Source organism: Lissotriton vulgaris, chromosome 2_1 (genome assembly GCF_964263255.1).
Source record: "Lissotriton vulgaris chromosome 2_1, aLisVul1.2, whole genome shotgun sequence".
NCBI classification, from domain to species: domain Eukaryota; kingdom Metazoa; phylum Chordata; class Amphibia; order Caudata; family Salamandridae; genus Lissotriton; species Lissotriton vulgaris.
In genome coordinates this window covers 168,610,418-168,635,880 of record NC_141687.1, presented here as the reverse complement: position 1 = coordinate 168,635,880, position 25,463 = coordinate 168,610,418, and the positions used below count along the sequence as shown (strand labels likewise).

Below are 25,463 nucleotides of genomic sequence, written 5' to 3'. Positions count from 1 at the left end.
CAAGAGTGGTTCTTAGCAATTCATTTCTGCCGTCAATAGTGTTCTCGAACCAGGGGAGCCATAACAGAAGACAAGCATTGGCCGCGCGGCATGGCCGCAAAGGAATAATTAAAAAAAAACAAGCATGGGATGAAGACGTGATGTCAATAAACGACACCCCCGACGGGAGCCTATCGATCAGGGACAATAATATGAGCCCGACCGGAAAGATGAGCGGCATCTGGGGTGGGACAGAAAAAGGCCCGAGTGTCGACACGGAAACCGGATCCGGCCCCCCGGCCAATGAAAACCCGGCGCAAGGCCGCGCGCTGATCCCTTTTATGCATGCATTGGGGCTGATAATAATAGGAAGTTCAAAGTAGTACATTTAACAAGATGTTGCAATCTAGTCTTTGCATGTAAAACCAAACAAATGTATGCAAACAGGTGCTCACGCAGACAAAATACAAATGCACAGACTACATCATAAACATACATTGCTTGAATGCACAGGAGCTGTGGGGAGGGGGGAGGAGAAATGCGAGACACAGCCTGGCGGCCGTGAAAGTGAAAGTACGGCCGGCCGTGTGAGGAGAAATGCCAGAGGCCGAACGCACGCTGTGGGCAGAGCCTTTGAAGTGAAGCCCTTTGAAGCGAAGCAGCACACGCTGTGGGTGGAGCCTTTGAAGTGAAGCCCTTTGAAGTGAAGCTATAGGAGGCAGGCGGCTCGGGGAGAAGCGCGTTCACAAACACATGCACTGTTTGAAATCCGCCGTTGGTTTGAGAACTTATTTTGCTTCCTAAAATTCTAAATTCTCCCCTATCTGTTCCTTGTGGAATGGGATAGGCAAGACCTAAAAACAGAGTTTTTGCGTGTTTTTTAAAGCCACGCCCCTAATTACACTTGCCACGCCCCTTTGAGAGACCCCAAAAAATGTTCATCCCACTTAAAGCCCTGATTACGTTTATGTCGTTCTTACTATCCCTGAAGATTCACTGTTTTACATAGAGCGGTTTAAATGAACACCAGCTACATTACAAAAGGTCACATTACTGTTTTAGACTAGGGAGATAAAGCGATTTGTCCAGAACCGACTCCAAGACTCGAACTTTATTCCCATGTTCCTAAATCGGCAGTTCCAGTTAATACAGTGTGTTGAAAGCGTCACTCGTCGGTCAAAGAAGAACTCGCGTGGCCGCCATCTTAGATAAGGATACGACCAGGACAAATTATTCACGCAGACACGGTGATCTCAGATGGAATCCTCCCGTCTAAAAATGTCTGGCGCTTCGTAATATAGCTGCCTTGAGACTTTTTCTGTTTCTTCTACCACGGCCGAACACAACCTTAGCGCCTCTTTCTGCAAACGGATTGGCTCCTCAGGGACGCGCTGTGATTTCTGATTGGTCTGTTCTGCAGTACGCTTCTTCTACGCATCAAGCGGTTGCACGCCCTAACCTGCATAAGTTGCGGAGCTCGATCTGTTGTTATACGTTCTCGTGCCACACCCACCATCTCGCGCGCTCACGGGCTACGCTTTACAGAGGTTGTAGTAGAAAGGCGGGGCGAATTCTGAAGCCTCCGATTAGTTGACCTTTCACAGCTGGCGGGACAGCCATTGGCTGGTGGTGATACTCCTTGGTTATCATTGGTGGTTCTCAGTGCATTCTTTTGTGGGTAAGGCGTGGATTGGTTGAGGTAGGGTCTCTGCACGCGGAAACGGCGGCGGGTGAAGGGGCCTGAGTCACCGTCTGAGGGAGGCGGCCGCTGGTAAGTGTACCTTTTGGGGTAGTAGGAAGCGCGTTGGTTAATGGGAGCGTTCCGGGGTGCCACAGGCCAGTCGTTGCATGTACGAAGGCTGTTGTGACCTGAGGGGGCGCTAAGGTGTGGAGTGTGCGGCCTTTAGGATAGATGTGCGTGCGTGAGTGGGCGTGTGGCCTAAAGAGAGGGGTGTGTGCGACTAGTCCTGTGTTGCCTAAAAAAAGGAGCGCAAACTGGCAGTGGTAGGTGTGGCAGGTAGCGTTAACCTGTTCGTGGTGGTAAAAGAACACGGGGATAGTGTCAGTGAGAGAGGTAGGAGATGTACTATATGACAATGATTAAAATATACTAAAAGCACATATACGCTTCAGTCTTACATCTGCTGAATGCTGCTGCTTAAAGTAATGGGTGCTTAAGATAAGGCATTCTTGAAATCTACAGCAACTGGATGTGGTAATCAGTCCTGTATTGACACATGCTTAAAATTTCTACTGTGGTTGGATTAAATTGGTTCGTTAAGTAACATTACTTCAGTTGTCAGCACTCCGATTAAGATGTTAAGATACATTGAAAAACCAACCTGTAAACTATGCCCAAATTATAAATGTTAGTAGGTCAGATAGTTCTTTGCAGCATTGGGCTTAAGTCAAGATGCTCCACGAAATTTGCTACTTAAAGCCCTCATTGTTGACCTGCTGTTTGAGGATGGATTGCTGGAGCAGCCAGCCCGCGGAGGCAGCCTAATGTGCTTGGGGACTCTGAAACCACCTTGGCAGTTATGGGGCTCGAGGAGGCAATGGGGTAGTCTCAAACTCCTGACGAAGGGCCTAAAAATGCATTGGGTATTTAAGGCAACGTGATGAGGAATACTTATGTTATACGCCATGCTGCGGAGTAAAGCTAGCATCGGCATCTCTTCAGCATTAAGGATTGTGCAAACATAAGCGTCCACCGAGTGAATGGCTAAAAAGATGCTCTTTAAACAAATAATGAACAAATGAATATAAAAATCCTTTAGATGAAATTGGAACAAATGTTGCATCTTTATGCATGAACGATGGCTGTGCATCCGGAGTGGGGTGTCATGTCGCCCCACTTTATTCTAGTAGTCTCAAAGCAAACATGGCACTTGTGGCCCGGCCATGGCCCTAAGAGTCTACTAAGTCCGACATCGGTAGCAAGGGAAGCCTAGAAGCTGCTGTGCTCAACCCACAATTAGTGATAACAACAAGGACCCCCTGATTGACCGATTACAACAAGTCAAGTCATAAGATTTGTATAGCGCACTACATACCCAGAGGGTTTCAAGGCGGACATAACCACATGTGAAATAAAAACCTAGGCAATTTACTTTTTGCTTGTCAAGTCTAATAATAGAGAGGCAGAAAAAACTAATGACATATATAGAAATGTTGCTTTTTAATAATTCAATTAAAAAGTTGTACACAAAAACACATCATTTAAAAAGATGTATAACTCGGAGGCAAAGAGCTAATACATCAACAAAGAAATTCATAAATTAATACAGACATTTTTTTTGGTAAGAAAGGAAGACTTTTGTTTCAAATAAAAAACACACAGTGGCACAATATTTTTATCGACGCGCGTTTCGGCGACCAGCGCCTTCTTCAGGAGTAGCCACGTATTACTGAATAGTCACAAAGTACCATGATTGTCACTTCCCATATGATCAAAAGAAGGCTTTCTTCTTATTTCAATAAATCTCAGAATCGTTGGTATTGGCTCAAGAAGTCTTTCACGATATGCGAAAAATTATGATTCAAATTTTCGTAAAGCTAAACCAATCTTGCATTCAAACGCCGAACTCGATAAATCTATTAAGCGGCGTCTCGTGCGGTTTCACCAATTTCACCAAGACCTACTTGAATCTGATGGTGCTGATGTTGGCTTGCGTGCCTCCTGGTCTGTTTACAGATACGCTAATGGAATACTTCTTAGAAAGTCCGAAAAATAATCCACCTGATATGGGGATAATCGAGTACTTGAGGCATAAAAATAGGTAATGCAGACACTTCTAAGCTCTCTACCATAGAGTTTTCCAATTATAGGGATATTGCAGTGCTTATGATAATAATCCGGATAACGCAGACCAGGGGCTGATGGCAGCGGGTATCTCGGTTTGAAAATATTCTCGATTATTAGACTTGACAAGCAAAAAGTAATTTACCTAGGTTTTTATTTCACATGTGCTCAACCCGCAATACAGTCAAATACCGTGTGATGACTGAATTTCCGCCAATGAGTGGTGACATTGAGTTCTGGTTCTTAACCTCTTGGCTGCTAGGCGTTTTCCCCCTCCTGTGCTGGGATTTACCATTTTGCTGTTTGCATGACGAGCTCAGCTCGTCATCAGCACATGACACCCGTGGGTGATGACGAGCTGAGCTCGTCATCAGCATCGAAAGGGTTAAGAATGATATATGGCTTTATGATGAGTGATTTATGTTACTTATACGTTGTTTAGTTTTTTATGAGTTATGATTTGCCTAACTGATAATAAAATGCAGCCAGTTATCTCCAGCCAAAGGGTATTCATGAACAGAGGCCTAAATGTCCACCAACAAAACGTTATTGGTGTGGGAGCTGCCAGGCCCTCACTATAATAACAAACATTGGCAAAAGCAAAAACTTTTTTTGCCCTCAATAAGCACAGACTACCACAGTAGTTACTGACACTGAAGAAAACTAATTTGTGTTCCGATGTGTTCCGATATGTTCCTTGTGAAAGAGCAGAATGCTGTCACTCATAGTGAAGTAAGCTGATAGAGACAGAATTTTAATAAATACAAAAGGTCATGGTCTATGCCAGACCAAATTAGGGGCCCAATTATTAAAGAAAGTCTCAAAAGTGCACTCATGGTATATGTTCTTGAATGAAGTGCAGCCATTCAGCTTTCAGAAATTCCCAAGAATTTACACAAGTAGGACAAGCAATGGTACTCCTTGAAAATATTTGTGAACTGCGTTTTACCATGAGCAAATATGCATGTGTAGATTTGCTCAGTTTTCACTTTCCCTCCAACTTTTCTTTTTCCAACTCTGGAAGAAGGTTTATGTCTGCCATTGTCAGGAGTAAATTTCCAACATTTTACAGTATGGAAATGATAAGAGAAGAGTTGTGGAAAACCCTTAAAACATCCAAGTTAGTAGGTTTGCACAGACTCAAAAGGGCATTCTAATCCTGGAACTATTGCTTACCACTACCTTCAGCCCCAGTATGTAGATCTGCAGAAACATGGCCACACAAGGGGATTGCAAGTATTCAAACACTACTATGGTATGAGTACTGGATTAATCAAAGAGGCTATATCAGAGCTCTTGTATAATGAAATTGCTGCCATAATTTGCTGCTGCACTACACAGCACCAAAGGGGCAAGTGGATTTTGTTACAAGACAAGTAGATTTATGATGCAACCTGCCCCATTGACAAGTAGATATTTTATTAAATTCCACACCCCTGACTATATTAATATATATAAATGAAATGAGAAAGGGGCCAATATGCAACCCTGTTAGTCTCCAAAACGTAAAATTTGAGAAATGTACTGGATGACAAACTTTGACTGGTACAGGAAAGAAACACAAAAGGCAAAGTTGTTAAGCCAATTTTTTTAAATATAGCTTCTCTTTTATTCCTCCTCCTTTAAGTCATTTAATGGAATATTGTGCCTTTAGGTGCTTCCTTCTGGGAGACCAGTAGATGATCTGGATATCTTTTAAGGTCTGTTACACACAGCGATAGCTGTCTGTCATCAAACCTGTTGTTTCCACTACATTTATTTATTTAAAGAGTTGTATATAGCGCTGGCTAGACCCGAAGGTATCAGAGCGCTTTACAACGTATGTAGAAAAAGATCAACAGTTACACAATACATAAAAAAAAATAGGCAATACATGAGGAGGGGAAGGCGAGAGAAAAGTAGTGGAGGGGGCAGGGAAGGTGAGAAGGGGAAGATAAGGGAAGAGACAACAAGGAGAGATGAAAGGAAGTCTGTCTAAAGGCCAACTGGGTAGGTGACGAACAAGGAGGGAGTCCACGGCCCATCTCCCCTATAGCTAAACCAGATAGCTCCATCGGGCATCAGACAAAATAGTTTTGTCTCAATACATTGAGAGAGGAGAGACCTAAATAGAGGGAGGATAAGGGAAGAGACGACAGGAGAGATGAAAGGAAGTCTGGCTAAAGACCAACTGGGTAGGTGACGTCCAAGTAGGGAATCCCCGACCTGTCTCCATTATCAGTTGCATGAGGCCCTGTCAGGAGGTTCACTTATCTCAGGAGGGTGCCAGCAGATAGGCAGTGGTATAGTATAGAAGCACAACTGAAAGCTACAGACCCCGGGGACCCATTGGCAATGCGTGCTTTAAAGCATCGTGGTTAGTGAGCAGCCGCCATCTTAAAGTCAGGCAGGGGCAGATGGAACGTCTGGGAGTTAGTGAGGCATCCCCGTGCGTGTCAGGGGCCCATCTTCTGCAGATTTGCCTCAAGTGTTGCCCCCTCTGATCCTCTGCTGCGTATCTAGTTCCCCGGGGATAGCAGTCCCCCGTGCATGTCTCCCTGCGAGGTGATCTTGAGCCTTCCCACCTGCCTGTGGTGCTCAGCAATTATCGGGCTTAATCACCGCTTCGTAGGGTAGAAGGCGTTCTTCCTTGGTCTCGTTTCTTCTTTATCATGTTTTGATTGGACGACTTGTGTTCTTACACTGCTTGCATTTCAAAAGCTACTTTTTGAAAGTTTTTTTAGGTCTGGCATTGGCCAAATCCTTTTGATTTGACTAAGATATATAGATATTTATATCTATATATCTTAGTAAAATCAAATATATATGTGTGTGTATATATTGGTGTGTGTGTATATATGTGGATGGATATATATATGTATGTGTGTGTGGAGATATATATTCAGCAAAAGTCCAACCGTATATGTGCTCTCAGGATAAACCAGAATCCACGACTAAAACTTTGCAAAGCGTTTATTTATATATATATATATATATATATATATATATATATATATCTCCATCTATCTCCGACCTTGTCCGGGAGCTTTCAGGCTTCCCCCGCCTGCCCCGACGTTGCTCAGCAGCTCGTGTCCCCGCCCGCCCCGACCCTTGCATGGCCTGAGTCAGTCCCCGTCCCCCGCCTTCCCCGACCCCCGCCTGCCCCGACATTGCCTTTTGTCCATTCCCCGCCTGCAGCCCGTGCCCCAGCCCGGTCCCCCGCCTGGCCCGACCCTCGCGTGGCCTGAGTCAATCCCCCGTCGCCCGCCTGCCCCGACCCCCGCCTCACCCGACATTGCCTTTTGGCCGTTCCCCGCCTGGCCCGACACCGGCCTGCTTACCTTTTCCACTGCTCCTGAGTTCACAGCTCCTCGCCGCTCTGATCCTCACCGCTTGTCCGCCGCCGCTCCTCCCCCGCGCCATGTCCGCCTCTCCGTGCTGCTCTTCACGTGACCGCTCCTCCCCCGCGCCATGGCGGAGCTCCTCTGACGCCGCTCCTCGCGGCCGGCGCTACTTTGCGGGGGGACTACTTTAAAAAAAAATATTAGCCTATAACCATACAGGGGCAGGGACAGCACAAGTCGCGGGAACTCCCCTCGTGCTGTCTGGGACCAGAGAGTCCTGTTGCCGCCTGTTGAAGCTAAACTTTATCACTTCAAGAGAAAATTTCCGAATAAACTACATTTGGAACAACATTACTACACAAATTGTGCAAGTAATATTTTGTTATGTGTTTTGTATTGTCCTGACGAATGCTCCGTAGACCCGGCTGGGCGATATGGAGCAGAAACATGTTGACGCTGTAAATATCAAGGTATAAGGAGATTCATTAACTCGACCTCCAGTGATACCGCAACCCCCCACTTTTAATAACTATACTCCACCTTCTCATTAAAAATTTTTTTTTGGTGCAGTATTGTTTTTTATAATATTCTTTTATCTTTGGGTGCCCCCCCCTCCCCTTTTTTATCTCTGGACACTGCTACTTAGACCAGAGGTTGCCTCTGGGTGAGGCTTGGCATATAGCACGTCTTTGGAACACTCAATGACAAATGCCTTAACGCGTGTGAGGGGCGGAAGAAAGATATACACCGCACGAACAACACCGCGTTTATGAGAGTGTTCCGTCTTAACCAATGGTTAAGCAGTATCAAGTGTCCATTCTCCTTGATTACTATATAACCATACACACCCTGACGATTTCTACGGTGTATCGGGTGTGTAAATTGGCGCAGTGGTTCCGGAGTTTACCCGCCTGAAACTTTCTCCTTTATTATAGTAGTGTGTATGTATGTGTGTGTATGTATGTGTGTGTGTGTATATATATATATATATATATATATATATATATATCTATCTATCTCGGTAACTCCTCTACAGTTAAGATTTTTGATTGCTAAGAACATTGCCCCAATTTGACAGATCACCATGAAACTTTGCCGACCTTTGCTTTTTCTATATCCGGTCTTGAAAAATCTACTAGTCCAGATTTCATCAGGGCAGGCTATTTCCAGGGCCTACTGCCTGTTCTGGCGAGCTGAGAAATAACAGGTGTTCTGTTTATTCACAAAGTCCATGTACAATAAAGATGCCTTTAAATCTTGCGTTTATCTGTCACATTTACTCTGCATTCAGAGACAGAGGTCAAAAGCCAGTTTGTTTACTTGCATTTACTTTTCTTTCTTGGTCTGTGATGTTAGAAGATTTTGTAAAGTGAACTGTGTGACAATCAAAGCAACCTCTGTTGTAGTTTGCACAAGAAAATACCCATACATAATCTGGTGTTCTCAATGCCAACACTGTGCCATCCACAGTGTCACTTAGTGCAGCGAGAACTTCCTCCATACACATCAATTTGAAGAATGCCAAAACAGGGCACAGCACCACAAAAAGTAACAACTGACTGGTAGAACTCAGTAATGTATTTAATTACGTTACAGATGTCAGTAATGAGGGTGCGCTATGGTGTGCCAGAGGAATCAGAGAGGACGCCGGGAGGGATATCTCTGGGATGATGGAAAAGGCATCAGTTTGTGAAAAATGTAATCCAACGGAAGGCTTAACACTCTCAGACATTGATATTGAAGCCCAAACGAGGAGCCCCTCGCGATCATGCCGTGAAGGACTGTAAGCTCCTCCCATAGGTGTCTTTTATATTGTAGTACAAGTCACCTGAACGATACTTTTTTTGGAGTCGGTTTATGATGCTCCTGATGTATCCCTGCCTTGTTCACAACCGGAGCTGAATAATGAGAGGAATGGGGTGCCTTTGGAATATTTTGTCTGTATTGAAAGACTATTAAGTTCCATTTTGTCTTTACTTGAGAAATCTGTATTAAGCTCAGATCATATGCTGCAAATGATCTCTGTAATGTTGTTCGAAGTGCAAAATGTAAAAATAAAATTGGACAGACTTACACCCTCCCATATATACCTGTGCAATTGGAAGAACAGACTGATATTAGGCCTGTTTCACTCGTTCCCAGGGGAGAACAAAGAGATGTCTGTGCAAGAAGGAACTCCTCTTTTCCCATTGTCCTTCATTGAACCTGTATGTAATCTTGAAAATTAAGAGCTTTGTTTAAGCTCACTTTTTGGGGAGGCTTCGTCACCCATTGTGGATCTCATTTGGTTATTTGATCATGAATCCTCTCCGATAAACAGAGGATTCATTCTCAAACTTATTTCCGAAATAGAGGCGCTGAAGTTGATAGAAAGCAGGGATATTTTAAATGTGAATATTAGTCAGCATGAGAATTTCTCCTACTCCAGAGTTACTTTTCGCTCTGTTAGTGGCCGATTTGGCTCTACTGAATTGCGAGCACTTTTTAATACGAGGGCTAGATATACCTGTATCAGACTTTGAGGAATATCTTGTCGTGCATCTTACAATTCAGAGTCCAAAAGCTCTGAGGGCTGGTAATTCTGTGGTGTTAGATGCTATGGGCACTGACTTTGAGCACCCTTTGGGTAGCGCCAAAAATATCCCGTAGTTGCCAGTTAGGCACCGGATATAGATAATGATTTGGCCCAGTGGAGATGGGTAGCAAAAGCCCTAAATACCAACTGTCCGGAGGTAGAGAGAAACTCTCCTCTGAAGTCGCCAGGAGGGGATACTTCTGTCTTGGAATATGGCTGGCTTGGGTTTAATTTCCTTAAATCCTCTGATTTTATATGCTTACAAGAAACCTGATTGTGCAAAGACTTTGATTGTTATGGCTTTTTTATCTTCTCCTGTCACACTAAGCACTCTGAAAGGGGACATGCTAGCAGGGGGTTTCCATTCTACTTTAGAAGTGCTTAAGTGGTTGTAAAAGCATGAAGAACTTGAATCGGTTGACTCGTATCTGGGGAAGGTTTTCTCGAAAAACTGGTGAGACTCGGAGCATATTAAACCGTGTGTTGGTAAGGCTGCCACCTAGGCTGGAGCTTTAAACAGATTTTACAAAACCTGGGAGACGCCATTTTAATCCTGCTATATCCGTATTTACGGTTAAAATTCCCCCTTCATTAATGTACGATGCAGAAGTATTGGATAGGAACTATTGGCTCGCTTTTGATAAGGCTGAAGGCTGGTTTACCTCCAAATTTATAATTTAAACTCTTTGGCCGCCCCACATGTTTTACCCTCTGAATTCCATCTAGTCTCTTCATATACTTCATCCATGGCAGCGGTCCTGAGGTGGGGTACGCAGGCACCCTTGGGGCCGCTTTGAGAATGGAAATCTTTGTTAAACTAAAAGAGAGATCAGCTTTCTTCAGATAATTTGCTTACGCAAATGATTAATTTGGGCTCAGTTTAAATTGTGATTCACCCATGCCAAAGCCTGTATTGAAGTAATTCTTAAAGAAGTCTGTAAGCTCGATTTAGTACGGTAAGAGACACAGCCTTAGTCAATCTAAAGCCCACAATGAGTTGGTTTGTCGGAGTGTTGTGGGGAGTAGGCCTCAGCCCTATTTTTCATGGAATCTCCCACATGGGATTAGAAGGTTGGTTCTACTTTTGAGAACCAACCTGTTGCCCTTGAGAGAAGTGACTGGCATTTGGGAAAAAATTCCTAGAGGGGAGAGAATCTTTGAATTGTGTATTTTTTTCAAATTCAGGATCTTAATCACATGCTATTTGTGTGTCCGGAACTTCAAAGGGCTAGCCGCATGTTTTTAAGACCTTCATTCATTAAATTTAATATTCATTCTGCTCAGGAGGTTCTATCTTTTGTCTTGTCTCCAGCAAACAAAATGGTTTGCTATAAGATATTTACATTTTTAAAAACATTTCTGGCCATTTAATAAAAAATATATAATTTTTAGGTCGAGCAGACCTACCCTCAATGCGTGAGCATTGAAGGTGTCTGCTTCAGACCTATTGTGGCCCGTATTTAGGAATGTGGACAGCTATCAGACGCGCGCTTTGACGAGGTCCGATTTCACCTCGGGAGCGAGCGTCTGGTAGCTGCGCATGCGCGGTGCAAAGCCCTTGCTCACACACAGACACAGGCAGCCCCCACCCCTCTGCATGCACGCACGCACGCTCACACACACACACACAGGCGCGCGCATGCACACGCAGGCATACGCCACACATACAGGCACACTATCCCCTACCTCGCATTCTCTCTCAATCACACACAGTCACGCATGCGCACACACGCGCGCACACACACACGGAGACCGGAAGCCTGACCCACGAGAACCTAATAACACACAGGGATTGCAAATATCCACTCAAGCGCAACTCCATGGGGGAACGTTTTGTTACAAGGGAATGTTGAGCCAAGAACGCCGGAGAGTAATGATTATGTATAATACGTGCAAAATATGACCTGAACAATAAGCAGTATATACGTGTATCGACTGTCTTGAAAAAAACAAAATCTGGTTGGAAAAAAAAAAGTGAATCTGTCACTTACACATCTGCCATTAACTAGATTTCCAAGGTAAGGAGCAAAAGTTTGGTTTCTACTATAGGTGCTGTTAATACTGTACCCTTTTCTGCTGTAATCTTTGGGAATTCTAGTTGTGCTATGCTTTGCCTCTAGACATGTTGATCCCTCGCAGACTGTGCTGACTCTGCCCCTCCTGATTATGAAACTCACCAGCGCAGTCACCACGCAGTCTCATCTCTCTGTCTTATGATGTCTGCCCTGCCATCATTTACTTCTGACCCTCTCACCCTCTCCGGCACCCCGTCACACCCCCGTCACCCCGTCACACCCCCGTCACCCCGTCACACCCCCGTCACCCCGTCACATCCCCTCACCCCGTCACATCCCCTCACCCCGTCACATCCCCTCACCCCGTCACATCCCCTCACCCCGTCACACCCCCGCACCCCGTCACACCCCGCACCCACCCCTGCCATTATAAATTAAAATAACTTTTATTAATTATTGAAAAAAAATTAAAAGCCATTATTATTTGTAATATCAATACACGTAAGTCACGTAAATACAACACATATTGCATTACAAATGCTATAGGTGTCACATTTGCGAAAGTTATAACTATTGGCATTGTAAATGACAAAGCTATTAATTTCGCTATTTTCAAAAACAAAACCTAAATTAAAAAATTGTCATTTACAATACCAATAGCTCAAACTTTCCTAATGCGAGACCTATTGCATTGCAAATGCTTGTTTAAATATGTTTATTAAAGAGCTTGCACATTGAGATCATAGATCACCCTGAACATAGGGAAGTCAAGGCATTGACTTTGGTAGTGTAATCCGGATATGCCGGGTATACAGCACGAATCGTCCATAGCACCTGCACCTGCACATACGTGAAACGCAGCATCAGTCCGGCATCTCGCTCTCCCTGGATGGCCGACAGCGAGCGGAAGCGACCCTGGTCATACAAATCTCCTAGATGTCTAATCCCTACGTCACTAAGCACCTTCCGAGCCGCCGATAAACCCGGATGTGCAGCGAGGGGAAGCGTTGGAGCATATAAATATACCAGATTCGCCCTTTTAGCTAGAGTTTTCCATGCCCATGCCGTACAGTGCACCGGGCTGATCTCGCTTGAAGCTCCTGCTCCACAAGACCGGACCGGACCGCCGCAGTCAGAGACATCGGAAGTACCAAATCCGCCTCAATAGACGTATGTGGCTGAAATTCCTGAGGAAAATCCCAAAAGTGAGCATACTGTGCCTGCGCGCATAAATAGTATAGCCTCAAATCGGGGGCTTCAAATCCACCACGTTCAAACTATTGGGCCAGCACACTACAGCTGCAGCGGGGCTTCTGGCCTCCCCACACAAACGTCAGTATGATTGACTGCAGCGTATTAAATAACGCAACATTCAGGCGAATGAGAATGTTAAACAAGTAAAGCAGCTTGGGCAAGAAGGTCATTTTTTATGACCGCAATGCGGTCGGCGAGAGGAAGGGGAATTCTGGCCCAGCGCTCGGCCCGTTCTGTGATTGCAGAGACCGCACGTCCGTAATTTGCAGCGATCACAACCTCTGGGTCCCTGTGCAGCCACATGCCCAAATGCTTCACGGGATCAGTCGACCACCGCAGGGGGAATTCGAGAGCTATCTCCCTAGTCCCTACCGTGAGAGGAAACCCAGTGCGTTTAGCCCAGTTGATGCCCAGACCAGAATATCTTTCAAATTAAACAAAGCACCCGTTCGCAATAAAAACCACTTGATGTCACTACCTTCAATCATATTTGAAATTCCAGAAGAGGACGGTCGTGACACACAAGCAAGATATACGTGTGCGAAAAATGCTCCGAAGGTAAAAGCAATATTGGTAAATGTAAACAAGTGAAAAGCTCTTACATAAAGAAGTATAGGGGCGAATCTCGCTACCACATCCTAACCATGTCTAATGAATCTATTATAAAGCTACAGTTGGCAGGATCTAAATACAAACTCTACACCGCACCCTCCATGAGAACTAACAGTCGTGTAAAAGGTGTTCAAGAATATAGGAGATCGATAATCCCAGAAAAGAGTATAAACATGGTGCTGATTATATATTTTGAAGTTGCATTGTTAAACAAACACTGGTCTATGTAAAACCGTATATATGCCTGTACATAGAATCTTGTAGACCAGCATCAATCAAATATGGCACAAATAAGCACATTATAAACCAATTAGAAACCACTGGTGTAAACCAATTGCAAACCACTGGTCTAATATCCTTACAAGAACCAGCTAGGCATAATATCTTATAAGCAAAAATGGAATATGTAGGGTACATCACAGCACATTGTTAGCAAATTAGAGGGCCCCTGATCTTATATACATACACAATGCCAATGCAGTTGTTTTACACATTCAACTAGATTCCTAAAGAGCGACTAATGGAGGTATCATTACGGCACATAGAAAGCAAATTATATGTCTCTGATCTTAAATATATGAAATAAACCACTCAGATTATTTTAATTGTATTAGTCTAGAAACACAGAGAGACCGGTAATAGTAACAACTGTTCCAAATGCTTGTTTTACTACCCAAGAATCATATTCTGTTAAACTATTATGGGAAAATACAGGTATCTGTACATAGGGCTCAATCCATAAGGAATACATACAATCATTTCTCTATCAATGTTGAGAACCCGATCCACAGTTCTCAATTTACAAATCAAAGAGGCCTCTAGTTTGCGTAAGCAGTGAACTTTATCTCCCCCTCTTGGATTATCAACAATGCTCTCAAGCCCATTAAATTTCACATTGGGTAATTCAGCTGGCCCATGTACAGCACTGAAATGTACTGCTAGTGGATAACTTGTGTTTCCATTTCTGATGGCCCGTATGTGCTCTGTATCCTTTCTTTCACCGGTCTAATTGTACTGCACACAATTTTCCTTACATACACAGACAAGACAATATATCATGAATTTGGTGTTGCAATTCATGAAGGATTTAATCCTATGCTCTGTTGGTTTATTGTACTTAAAAGTCTTAGTCCTGTCCAACGCATGTGTCAACATTTATAAAATCCAAGTGGTGGTGCACCTAACCATGTTGTGCCACTGCTGTGATTTTTGGGATTATAAAAACTCGGACTGAGAATGTTCCTCAAAGTTTGTCCCCGCTTGTAAATGATGTTGTGTTTCTCGCTTATAGCCTTGTTGATCTCTGTATCTAGCCGTAAGACATGCCAATGTTTGTTTGGAATACTGTCTGAGTTAAGGTGGTTACCAGAGATACTTTTTCTTTGTGGTTGCTATTCTTTTTTTTGTCTTTGGTTTGTAGGTCAACAACTGATTGCAATTCAAACCAAGTGCCTTTCTTTCAGCTTTCTCCAGTACTTTCCCATCATATCCTCTACCTTTAAATCTAGTGATCGTCTCATGTAGTTCTTTCTTGTATATCTCACCCTCACTACAGTTACGCTTTAGACGTGTGAATTCCCCGAATGGTATGGAATTAACTTGCGATCTAGGATGTGAGGTGTCTGCGTTCATGACAGAATTGCACGCAGTTGGTTTTCTATGTAGTGCAGACAAAGCAGAACAGTCTTAGATATAAAATCTGAGATCAAGGAAACTAATCTCTTCCTTATGTAGATTGTAGGTGAACTGGATATTGTACGTGTTAGAATTAAGAAAAGAGCAGAACTCATGTAGAGATGCGATGTCACCCGCCCATATTAGCAACACGTCGTCTATGTAGCGACCCCAAAATATTACATTGTTCATCAACAAATCTGGAGATTTAGACCAGATGTAAAATTTCTCCATCCAACCTACTAACAGATTTGCAAAAGAGGGAGAACATTTTGATCCCATGGCTACCCCTCGGTGTTGTCTGTACCATTGTGTATGAAAACATTGTTCTTAAGGACAAAAGTGACCATGTCTAATAGCATCGACGTATGTTCCCATGGGGAGGCATCTCTTTTTGCCAAATAGTGTTTGTCCGCTTCCATCCCCATTGTAATGGGAATAGAGGTATAGAGGGAACTAATGTCACAAAACAGTCCTTCGTCCAGTTGAAGTTGCTAAGTTGGTAAATCCTTCATATCTATGATAAACGAAGGCAAATTCCTGGTGAATGGTTGTAAGAATTGATCGATATACTCAGAAATGTGTTCTGTGGGGGAGCCGATGCCTTAGATTATCGGTCTATCAGGAGGAAAGGCTCCTGCATTATGAATTTTCAGTAGGGTAGGGTGCATTAAGACGTTCCTCCTGTATTGTTCTTAGAAATCAAACAATCTGTCACATATGCTTTTTCAACAGCCTTGAGAAAGTTGTACATCCACAAAACATGTGTCGGCTGTTATTGTTCAACAACTAAGTGTCAACGTTTCTAAAAACTATTGTACACTCTTTTATGTTCTTGCCATATAGATTGATGTGATTACGAATTAAATACATTACTGACTTCTAATGGTCATTTGTTACTTTTTGTGGTACTGTGCTCTGTTTTCATAAAATATATATATATATATATATATATATATATATATATATTGTCACGCCTGCCAACTCTCCAGCCGAATTGCGCTATCCGATGAAGATGGCCGCCCCATTCTGCGCATGTGCATGGGAGTCAGGCAGGATCTTAAGCCTGACTTCCTCTTTGCTTAATGCTTCGCGCTCTAGTGTTTCGGGAACCTGGCGTCGCGTCACTTCCGCTTTGCCGCCCGTCACTATTCCTCACTGAATCCTGCCAGTCGGACCCGCGAGTCCGTGTTTTCTGATCCTGGAATCATCTGGTGCCGTACCTGCAGTTGAGGGACCGTTTCGCTACTTCCCTTTAGCGATATCCCTCCTTTCCGCCTCCGTTTGCTCCCTAAGACGGACCCGGAATTCCCTGTTCCCTTGCCTTCCCCTTGCTGGCTTACCTCTCCCTGTTTCTCTGGAGCCTCAGCCTGCGTCTTGCGTTTCTGCCCACCGGCGGGACTTGTGTTCCGTCGGTTGGCCGGACTAGCTGGGAGCAGGCGGGGGATCATTCGGAGTGTAAGGGTGATTTGGGGGAGCTTGCTTGAGTATTTCGCTTGAGGATTTCCCTATTATATTATTTTCCCCTGTTACGAATTATGCGTACTCCTGGGCATTTCAAAAGAGTGGCAGTCATCACAATATACCAAAGACAACGACCGGGTTAAAGCGCTTTTTCACTGCTATATCCAATTATCACTTTGATTGTTTCAACTATCTATTTATGTTGGTATACTGTCGTTGTAGTTGTCCTAATCCTGAGATCCAAGAACTAGACAAGATCTTCTACACAGCTGTAGCCTTGCATGATAAAGTAAAAGACCAGTATTATCTAGAAACCTTTCATCACATATCGCAAGGAAGAGAGGTAACAGTCTTTGTTCCATCCAGGCAATGAACGCTTCTTTTAATATCATTGAGAGAGAGAGACATATCGCACTGAAGTTCGGGTGAGACGTTGCATATCATATAAGTATTGAGGTGAATTTTCAGACGTCCCAACATTTATTATGCATCATTGTTTATTCTACTTTATTTAACCTGCACCCATTCTTTCTAGCTGCTGCTTCCACTTGGAGAATACCAGTCCGTGGAGGCTTGTTTTTTCCCCTGCCTTTCCTTGGTTTGTTCCCTCCTTTCCCTTCATATCACCGTTGTGTTCTAGTGTTTGATAGACACGGCTGGTGTAGAAGGGAGGGTCTGGATTTGTCTTCAGTTCCTGGCACTCCTGCGGAAACAGCTTGAGGATCCTTACATATTTCATTTTCTGTGACTTTGTGGAGTCTTTCATATATTGTGCAGTCAGTGACTTACCCTATCAAGTTGGTATTTATTTTGGAAGTAACTCACTTTACATGCATATAAAGAGTCATGTAGGGAATGTTCGCCACCGCCTTTCCTGGGAAATCCTGGTTCCCCTCCATTGAACTGGACACAATGGCGTGGGTCTTTTGAAGCATATCTTGACACAATAGATAGCGATACTTTCACATCCAAGAAAAAGAAAGCACTATTGGTTTACAACTTAGGTCATGAGGGCAGGTCAATTTTAAAAACGCTGCACATTGAAACTGTATACGTTATTCCTAGTGGCGTGAAGATGCTGAGCCAATTGTTGATGAATATGCATTGTTAATCCAAACCTTGAGTAAAAGATTTTCTCCTATAAAGAATGTGGCTTCGGAAAGAAACAGGTTTTTGCAAAGAGCACAACTTCCTGGAGTCTATTGACGATTTTGTCTTAGCTTTAATTACGTACTTTGTCCTTGAACTGTAATTATCTGGACTTGAAGGAAGAAATAATTAGTGATCAACTAATTGAAAAAACGTGTAATTGGAGACTCCAAGAGTGGTTATTGGCTAGTGAGGGTCCTGGTATGAACCTTGTGTGGAGAATTGCAAGAAGTCTTGAACAATCTGATATTTGTATGAAAGAGTTGGCTGCTAGCCACTCTAAATCAGAATCCAAGGTAGTTCATGTTATACAAAAAAGTGGGGATGATCAACCTAAAAGTCAGAATTTTAAGTTCATAAAATAAAAACAGGGGGGTCCTCATTGAATACCAATAAGGATTTTGTTTGCTTCAGGTGTGGTAGTAGATCACATTTAGAAAATTTCAAACACTGTCCAGCTTTAAATGAAACCTGCTTTAAATGTGGCCGTAGAGGTAATTTTTCTCGCCGTTGTAGAGCAAGTAATCTAAGGAATCAAGCTATTAGTACTGTGTGCGAAGATTATGTTGATGTTGCTACTGGAAGTGTGTGTGAAGGTTATCGCTTAATGTTTAGTGAAGAGGAGTCTGGTCAGTCTGGTGAGAATTTTGTAGTTATCAAACAAGTTGGTAAAAGAGCACCTCAGTTCTGTAACTTTTTAATTAAAGGCCATATTGTAAATATTATGGCGATTCTGGTTCTCCTGTAGTGTAGTTCCTATTTTCCCAATAGGCTCTGCGCATTGAAATAACATAAACAGCAGTGTAGACGTAGGACTGAGGTCATCTAGGTCTCTACCGATTATGTTAAACTTAATTTAGGTTTGCGCCAGCTAGCTTAGAGGTCACTGGAAACTTTCTTGAATGAATAGGGAGGGACAACCTCCCCTGGCTCAGACAAGAAGGGATTCAGTTTCCGACAACCGCATAAACATGACAACTTTGCTCCCTCTGAATAAGAGTATATCTCTAGAGTCATGTGAAAACAATAGACAGCTATTTCACTCAGTCAGCAGTGCATACTTGGTTTCACCAGAGTGCAGAGAAATAAAGAGACGGGCGTTTTCAATAAAAAGGTGTTATTTATTGAGCAGTCTTCTTTCTCATGCAAGAGAAATGAATTGCCACAGTTGCAATACTTAAAGTAAAGTGTGCGTACAGTAAAAGTAGTATTATGAAATAATACTGTAAGAGCATTGATATGGTTTCTTAGCCATATGATACTTTAAAATGGATAAAATATATACATACATAAATACATTGACTAACGTACTCAACTGGTGCTTCTAACTAAGCCTACCCCGGTGTACCTGACCTAAGCCTAATACGTGGGAAGGGATGAGTAAGTAGCAGTTTAAGTTAAGTTGGTTTAAAATTATCTTGCCAAGAATCTGCATCAAGAATTCTCTCAAGGGTTTAGTCCGCTCCGTACCTTGGTAATAGAATGTGGGAGGTCTGGTATCTCTTTTCCTCAGGACTCGAAATTCCAGCAACCCGCAAGGGGAGGCTGGAAACACCGGAGCTGGATTTTCTCGGCTGGAGAAAAAGACAGCGTCTCTCTCAGTGCGTCAAACAGGAGGGGCGGCTTCCGTGGGCACTCGCATCAGCTGGGCTCTCGGGCAAGTAGATGGCCGCTCTGCTCCAAATCACTGTGTGTTTGCTTAAGGCAACTGTTGGTATTTTATACCTGGAAGGTGCCGGGTTTGACGTAAGGTTGGACATAAGACGTCAGTAAGAACTAACAGTTCTTTCTGGACTTCAGGAGTTCTTGTTCAAATCAAAACAAAAGCAGGGGGGGTTTTCCCAGGCTGCTGGAGGCTTGGTTTGTTTAAAGAACACGTTGTGCTTTCTACGAATCGATGGGAGTAGCCGTGCTGTGCTTTGGACTGCATGGGCTATTACTGAATATGGATCTGATTCTTATGCCCTTATCAGGATATTATTGATTATAACCTCACCAGGGCATAAATCGGGAATATAGAATTAGGGTCCTAGATATGAACACGACACTCCTGTTACTCTTCTTTGTGAAAGTGAATTTGCCAAATCCCATGATGATGTGCTAGAGTCATCTGATATTAAGAGGTTTGCTTATGGTGGCGAAAAAGTGGCAGTTGTTTGCAAGTTCAAGGCCGATCTACAGTTTAGTGACAATTCCATCAATACCAGTGTGTTTGAGATAAAAATGGATCACATTTATTAGGTTGGGACGACCAAGGTGATCTCAAAATAATTTTGGATCCCAACCATCCTGACTTCGTATTAAGATCGTTTAATAAATCCAAGTTTAAATGCTATTGGAGGGTTGCAGGATGTTGATGGCTCAAAATGGATCAGTGAATTCGAGGAGGTGTTTTGTGACCGTTGGGGCAAGCTGCGCAATTTCAAACATCACATAATCCTAAAGAGTAATGCCATTCCCGTGGTTCACAACACCAGAAAGGTACTATTTTATCTGACAGGAGCTGGAGAAAGAGCTTGATAAATTGTGTGCCATGTCGATCATCGAACCAATTGAAGGTTCAGAATGGTTGTCCGTTCCGAATGGTTGTCCCTGATCGTTTTGACCCATAAGGCTGACAAATCTTTGCGTTTATGTGTGGATCTTCGCTATCTTCATCGTAATATTTGAGTAGCTCGCCAACCTTTCCCGAATATTAATGAAATATTGGCCACTTTAGACCATGCTGCGGTATTTACGTCTCTTGACATGTCAGCAGCATACCACCAAGTGGAGATGACCATTATTCCAGACATTTAACCTAGTTTATCACACCAGAAGGTGCCTTCCGCTATATCCGCATGCCCTTCGGGTAGGCGTCTGCCTGTTCTTTGTTTCAAAAGGTCATGGACATTTTGTTCACAAGTATGAAAGGAGTTGACTGTTTTCATGACGATATTTTCATGTATGGCAAAGATAATGAAAAGCATTATGTTAGAGTAAAAATGTTTTTTGAAATTTTTAGGAAAAATGGCATGACTTTGAGGAGAGACAAGTGTAAATTTGCCCAGTCTAGTGTTGACTATTTGGGACACCACGTATCTGCCGATGAGGTTAAACCTAAATTGAAAATCTCGAAAGCCATTGAGAATGCACCATCACCCTGTGATAAGGATCAACTTCGATCCTTTTTATGTTTGGCTGAGCTTCATGCCAAATTTGTAACTCAATTCGCCACTAAGACTGCAGTGTTGCGTAATCTTCTAAAAATGAATGCTGGATACAAATGGACGAGTCAATGTGAGTGTGTTTTTTAAGAAATGAAGAAATGCCTACTTTCTGCATATCCCTTAAAGTCTTTTAACACTGAAGATCTTAGTATTTTAATGACTGATGTTAGCAGTGTGGGTTTGAGGGCAGTACTAATACAGAAGCGCTCGAATGGGAGTGTAGAGATTATAGCTTTTGAGTCCCGAACTTTAAGTGGGGCTGAAGCTACTTACTCTACTATTGAGAGGAAGTCCCTAGCCATGTGTTGGGGAACTGAGTATTTCAACACTTGCTTGAGGGGAAGAGAATTTGTTCTTTGCACAGACCATAAACCTTTGGTGGATTTATTTTGTACCCTTGGTGGTGGAAGAAATACTCACGGTACTGCCAAATGGCAGTATTGTAGGCAAGAATTTTAGTACAAGTCAGAACATGTGTCAGGAAAAATACATTTTGCAGCCGACTGTTTGTCAAGGTTACCTGTTCCGGACTATTGTAACATGGACACCTGCGATGATGTTTTGATTATGGTTTGTGTGATGAATCCTTGGATAAGGTCTTGGATGGGGTATTGTGTGAAAGAGTGGCTGAATGTAGTGGAAAAAGATGATGTTTTGCCAAGTGTAAAAAGGTACATAATCCAGGGATGGCCTAAAATTAAGGATTTACATGAAAGTCTTGTTGCCTTTGAGAGGGTGAGTGATGAATTATCTTTTGGTAATGGTGTTTTGCGTAGAGGTAGTCTACTGCTTTATCCAGAGGGTCTCAGGAGAATATTTCAACACCTTGCACATATTGGCCAAGCTGGTATCCGGGTGCTTAAAACGCAGGATCAGAACAGAATTCTGGTGGCCAGGGGTCGACAGAATGGCAGAACATTTTGTCAAAGATTATAATTCTTGTGTCGTTAGTGACAAATCGAAGGTCACCGTTCCATCTGCTGTTGTATCTGTGGAACCACCGTCCATGCCTTGGAAAAAATTGGCTTTGGATTTTTCTGGACCGTTTGCAGTGTTAGGTGGCCCTCCCAAATATGCTTTAGTGCTTATTGATTATTTGTCCAATTGGCCTGAAATAAAGATGGTTGAGTGTATCTCCACTTCTGTTCTGTTGTGTTGGATTTCCTTAGCGAGGTTTTTGCCAGAGAAGGGCATCCTGAGGAATTGGTCACTGATAATGGTACCCAATTTGTATCTGTGGAAATGCCTGCATTTTTGCAAAGGAATGGCATTCGCCACATCACGACGTCTTTTTATCATCCCAGGAGTAATGGTTTGGTGGAGAAATGTAATCGAGTGGTAAAAGATCAGTTGCAGTTTAGCTTTTAGTGAATAATCTGAATTGGAATAAAGTATTGACGGACATGTTGTGGGCGTACATAACTACCCCACATAGTGTAACTGAAGTGTCCCCTTTCACTTTGATAAGAGGAAAAGTAGCTGGAACTAATCTGAACAGAGGTTAGAAGGATCGAAAGATGGTGAACAGTGATGTTCTTGGAAAAGTGTTGGATGTGGGGAAGGCTTTGTCTGGTAAAGCAGGTGTGAAAACTCCTGGGATGACCTTGTCGGTCATGCCTGGTGATTGGGTTTGCATGGAAAAAAACGGTTTTGTGAGGAAGGATTTTTCCAAATGTTCTTCTCCCAAGAGAATGGTTGGTGATTGTGGTCGCTGGTGGTAAAGTGTGAAGTAAGAGTATGGTTTCTGTTATCCCCGAAAACAAAACCTCTGTCATGCGTGACAGGTTTGGTGCTTGCCAGTATGCTATGTTAAAGGATGGTGGGTCTCAGCCTTCTGGTTATCTTGTCAATGATACCATTGAAATGAATGAAAAGGAGTTTCGTAAAGCGCGGACAGTTACCCTGAGGCATCTAGGCGCTGGTAGGTAGAGGAAACTTCTGCTGGGGTGGATCGCTGGTGAATGATTTTATTTAGATATTTTTGTGGTTGAAGAGGAAAGTTTTCAGTTGTTTGCGAAAGGTGAGCAGGTTCGGGTTGGATCTTAGGTGGAGGGGGAGAGAGTTCCATAACTTGGATGCGTTATAGGAAAAAATGCGACCTCCTGCTCTGGCTCTTCGTATCTGTGGGACAACAGTTAGAAAGGCTTTCGATGAGCGGAGTTCTTTTTTGGGATGGTAGGGGGTGATCAAGGAATGATTGATCGGCGGCCCCGATTTCCAGAAGGCTTGGTGGGTAATGCACATGGCCTTGTATTTGATCCTCTCTCTAACAGGGAGCCAGTGCAGGGACTTCAGACCAGGCCCTATAGAGTTTCTACGAGGGATTCCGAGGAGGTTGCGTGCAGCGCAGTTCTGGATCTGCTGAAGTTTGTTTAGGCAGTATTCTGGGGACAAGTATTAACATGCTTTTCGAGGAGTTTGCTTGCCCTGGGGAGTAGTGATATGGGTCGATAATTATTAAGATTGCAAGGATCGAGGTTAGTTTTTTTTAGGAGTGCACGTACCCTCGCATGTTTCCATGTTAGTGGGACTGTGCTAGTTGTTATCGAGGAGTTCAGCAGTTCCAGTAATGTGGGGAGAATTACCTGTCCAACCGAGATCAGTGTGTTTGGTGGCGCAGGATCACAGGGTGAGCCGGATTTTATTTGATGCATTAGCGAGTCTAGTGTGACTGAATCTAATTGTGGGAGATAGGCTAGGGTGTTATGGAGAGATACCTCTGTTTCTGTTGCGGAGGGAGAGCTTTTGGAAGAGGGTTCTGCTCCAGTGTTCGGAAAGGATGTGTAGATGTTATTTATCTTGAGAAAAAAGAACTCCGCTAGATCGTCACATCATGGGGGTTCAATGGGGTTTACGGTTGAGGGGGGGGGGGGGGTAGCTTAGTTAGACTTTTTACCGTTCGGTACATTTCTTTGGGCTTGCACTTGGCTGCCATTATTTTAGCTTCATAGTAGGCTGATTGAGTCAGTTTTATTGCTGACTTATAGGCTCTAATGGCAACTCTGTATATAATTTTATCTGTGGCCATGTAATTTAAACACCACTTCCTTTCTAGCCTCTTACAGGTACGTTTTTTTCCTTGGAGCTCTTCCGAGTACCAGGGGGCTGTTATATGGTGTCTTTTTGATCTGGTGGTGCCAAGGGGTAGTATGGAGTCTACCGAGCTCGTGATCCAGCTTTTGTACTCGATGTTGCCTTTTGAGGGGTCGCCGTTGAGTACAGGTTTGGTTGTGTTGAGATTGCTAGCCCATTTATCCAGACAGAGTTTGGACCAGTTCCTTGATCTAGGGGGGGAAGTGGGGGATGGAGCGCACTTGCGTGTGGTCCAGGTGAGTGGAATGAGGAAGTGATCGGTCCATGGGAGGCGAGTAAGGGTGCCAACTGCTAGTTGGGGGCAGTTGCTGAACACGGGATCTAGTAAGTGGCCTTGTATATGGATGTGCGAGGGAACGAGCTGTTCTAGTTCGATTGCCGCTAAACTAGCTATTAGTTCGTTGGCGACATTGTCCTGTGTGTTGTCGAAATGTATATTAAGGTCGCCTAATACTGTGAAGTTCGCCGACGAGGTGGTTAATTCGGCCACGGTATAAGGTAGTGCAGTGGGGAACTGTTTAAGCGCTCCGGGGGGGCGGTAGATGAGGATGCCCGTGAAACTTTTGTTGGGGGAGAATTTAATGGCGAAGTGCAGACTTTCACAGTCTGCGATGGGCTCTAATGTGCGCCAGCAGGTGTAAGCGACTTTATAGATGATGGTGAGCCCCCCGCCTTTTCCCTGGGCGCGGTCTCGACGTGCAATCTGGTAGCCTGGTGTGAGTGCTTGGACCAGGTCGCGTTCAGAAGCCTGGGTGAGCCATGTTTCGGTCAAGAAGAGTATGTCTGGCATGAGCTCATCCAACAGCATTGAAATCTCCAGACGGTGTTTGGGGAGGGATCTGCAGTTTAGTAGCAGCATTTGGTATTCCCGCAGCTCATCCTTCTGCAGAGGGCTGGAGAGCTCTGTCTTGCAGTGAGGGCACTGATGGGGGATTTCCAAGGGATGGAAAGTTTGGCCGCACTTGGTTTTGTTGGTGTGCCGTAGCTGGTAGAGGGTTGTTGTGTTCTATCTAGGACCCGATCAATATTGTGACCTCATGCCCCTATACGGCTATAATCAATACATATCCCTATAATGGCATAAGCTATCAGAGCCATATTTCAGTAACTCATCTCTGCAGCTCATGACAGTCCATGACACAGCAGAAGCCACTTCCTTAGATTCCTAGATAACACACAGAGTTCTTTCGACATCTCAAACCCCCCAGCAACCTGGGAAAGCCCTGCTTGCTTTGTTTTGATTAGTAATAGAACTCCTGCGAGCACTGTAAGAACGACCAGTTCTTAGTGACATCTTTATTGACGTCTTAT

General features: G+C 43.7%; 1 long non-coding RNA gene across 1 annotated transcript in view; it reads left to right on the top strand.

The window, feature by feature from the left end:
- Positions 1–1,648: 1,648 nt before the first annotated feature.
- The window catches only part of LOC147729764 (uncharacterized), a 118,554-nt gene continuing 94,739 nt past the window's right edge, over positions 1,649–25,463 (top strand). The window contains exon 1 of the long non-coding RNA XR_015308347.1: positions 1,649–1,750. This is a non-coding gene — a long non-coding RNA (uncharacterized LOC147729764). The remainder of the gene's footprint in view (positions 1,751–25,463) is intronic.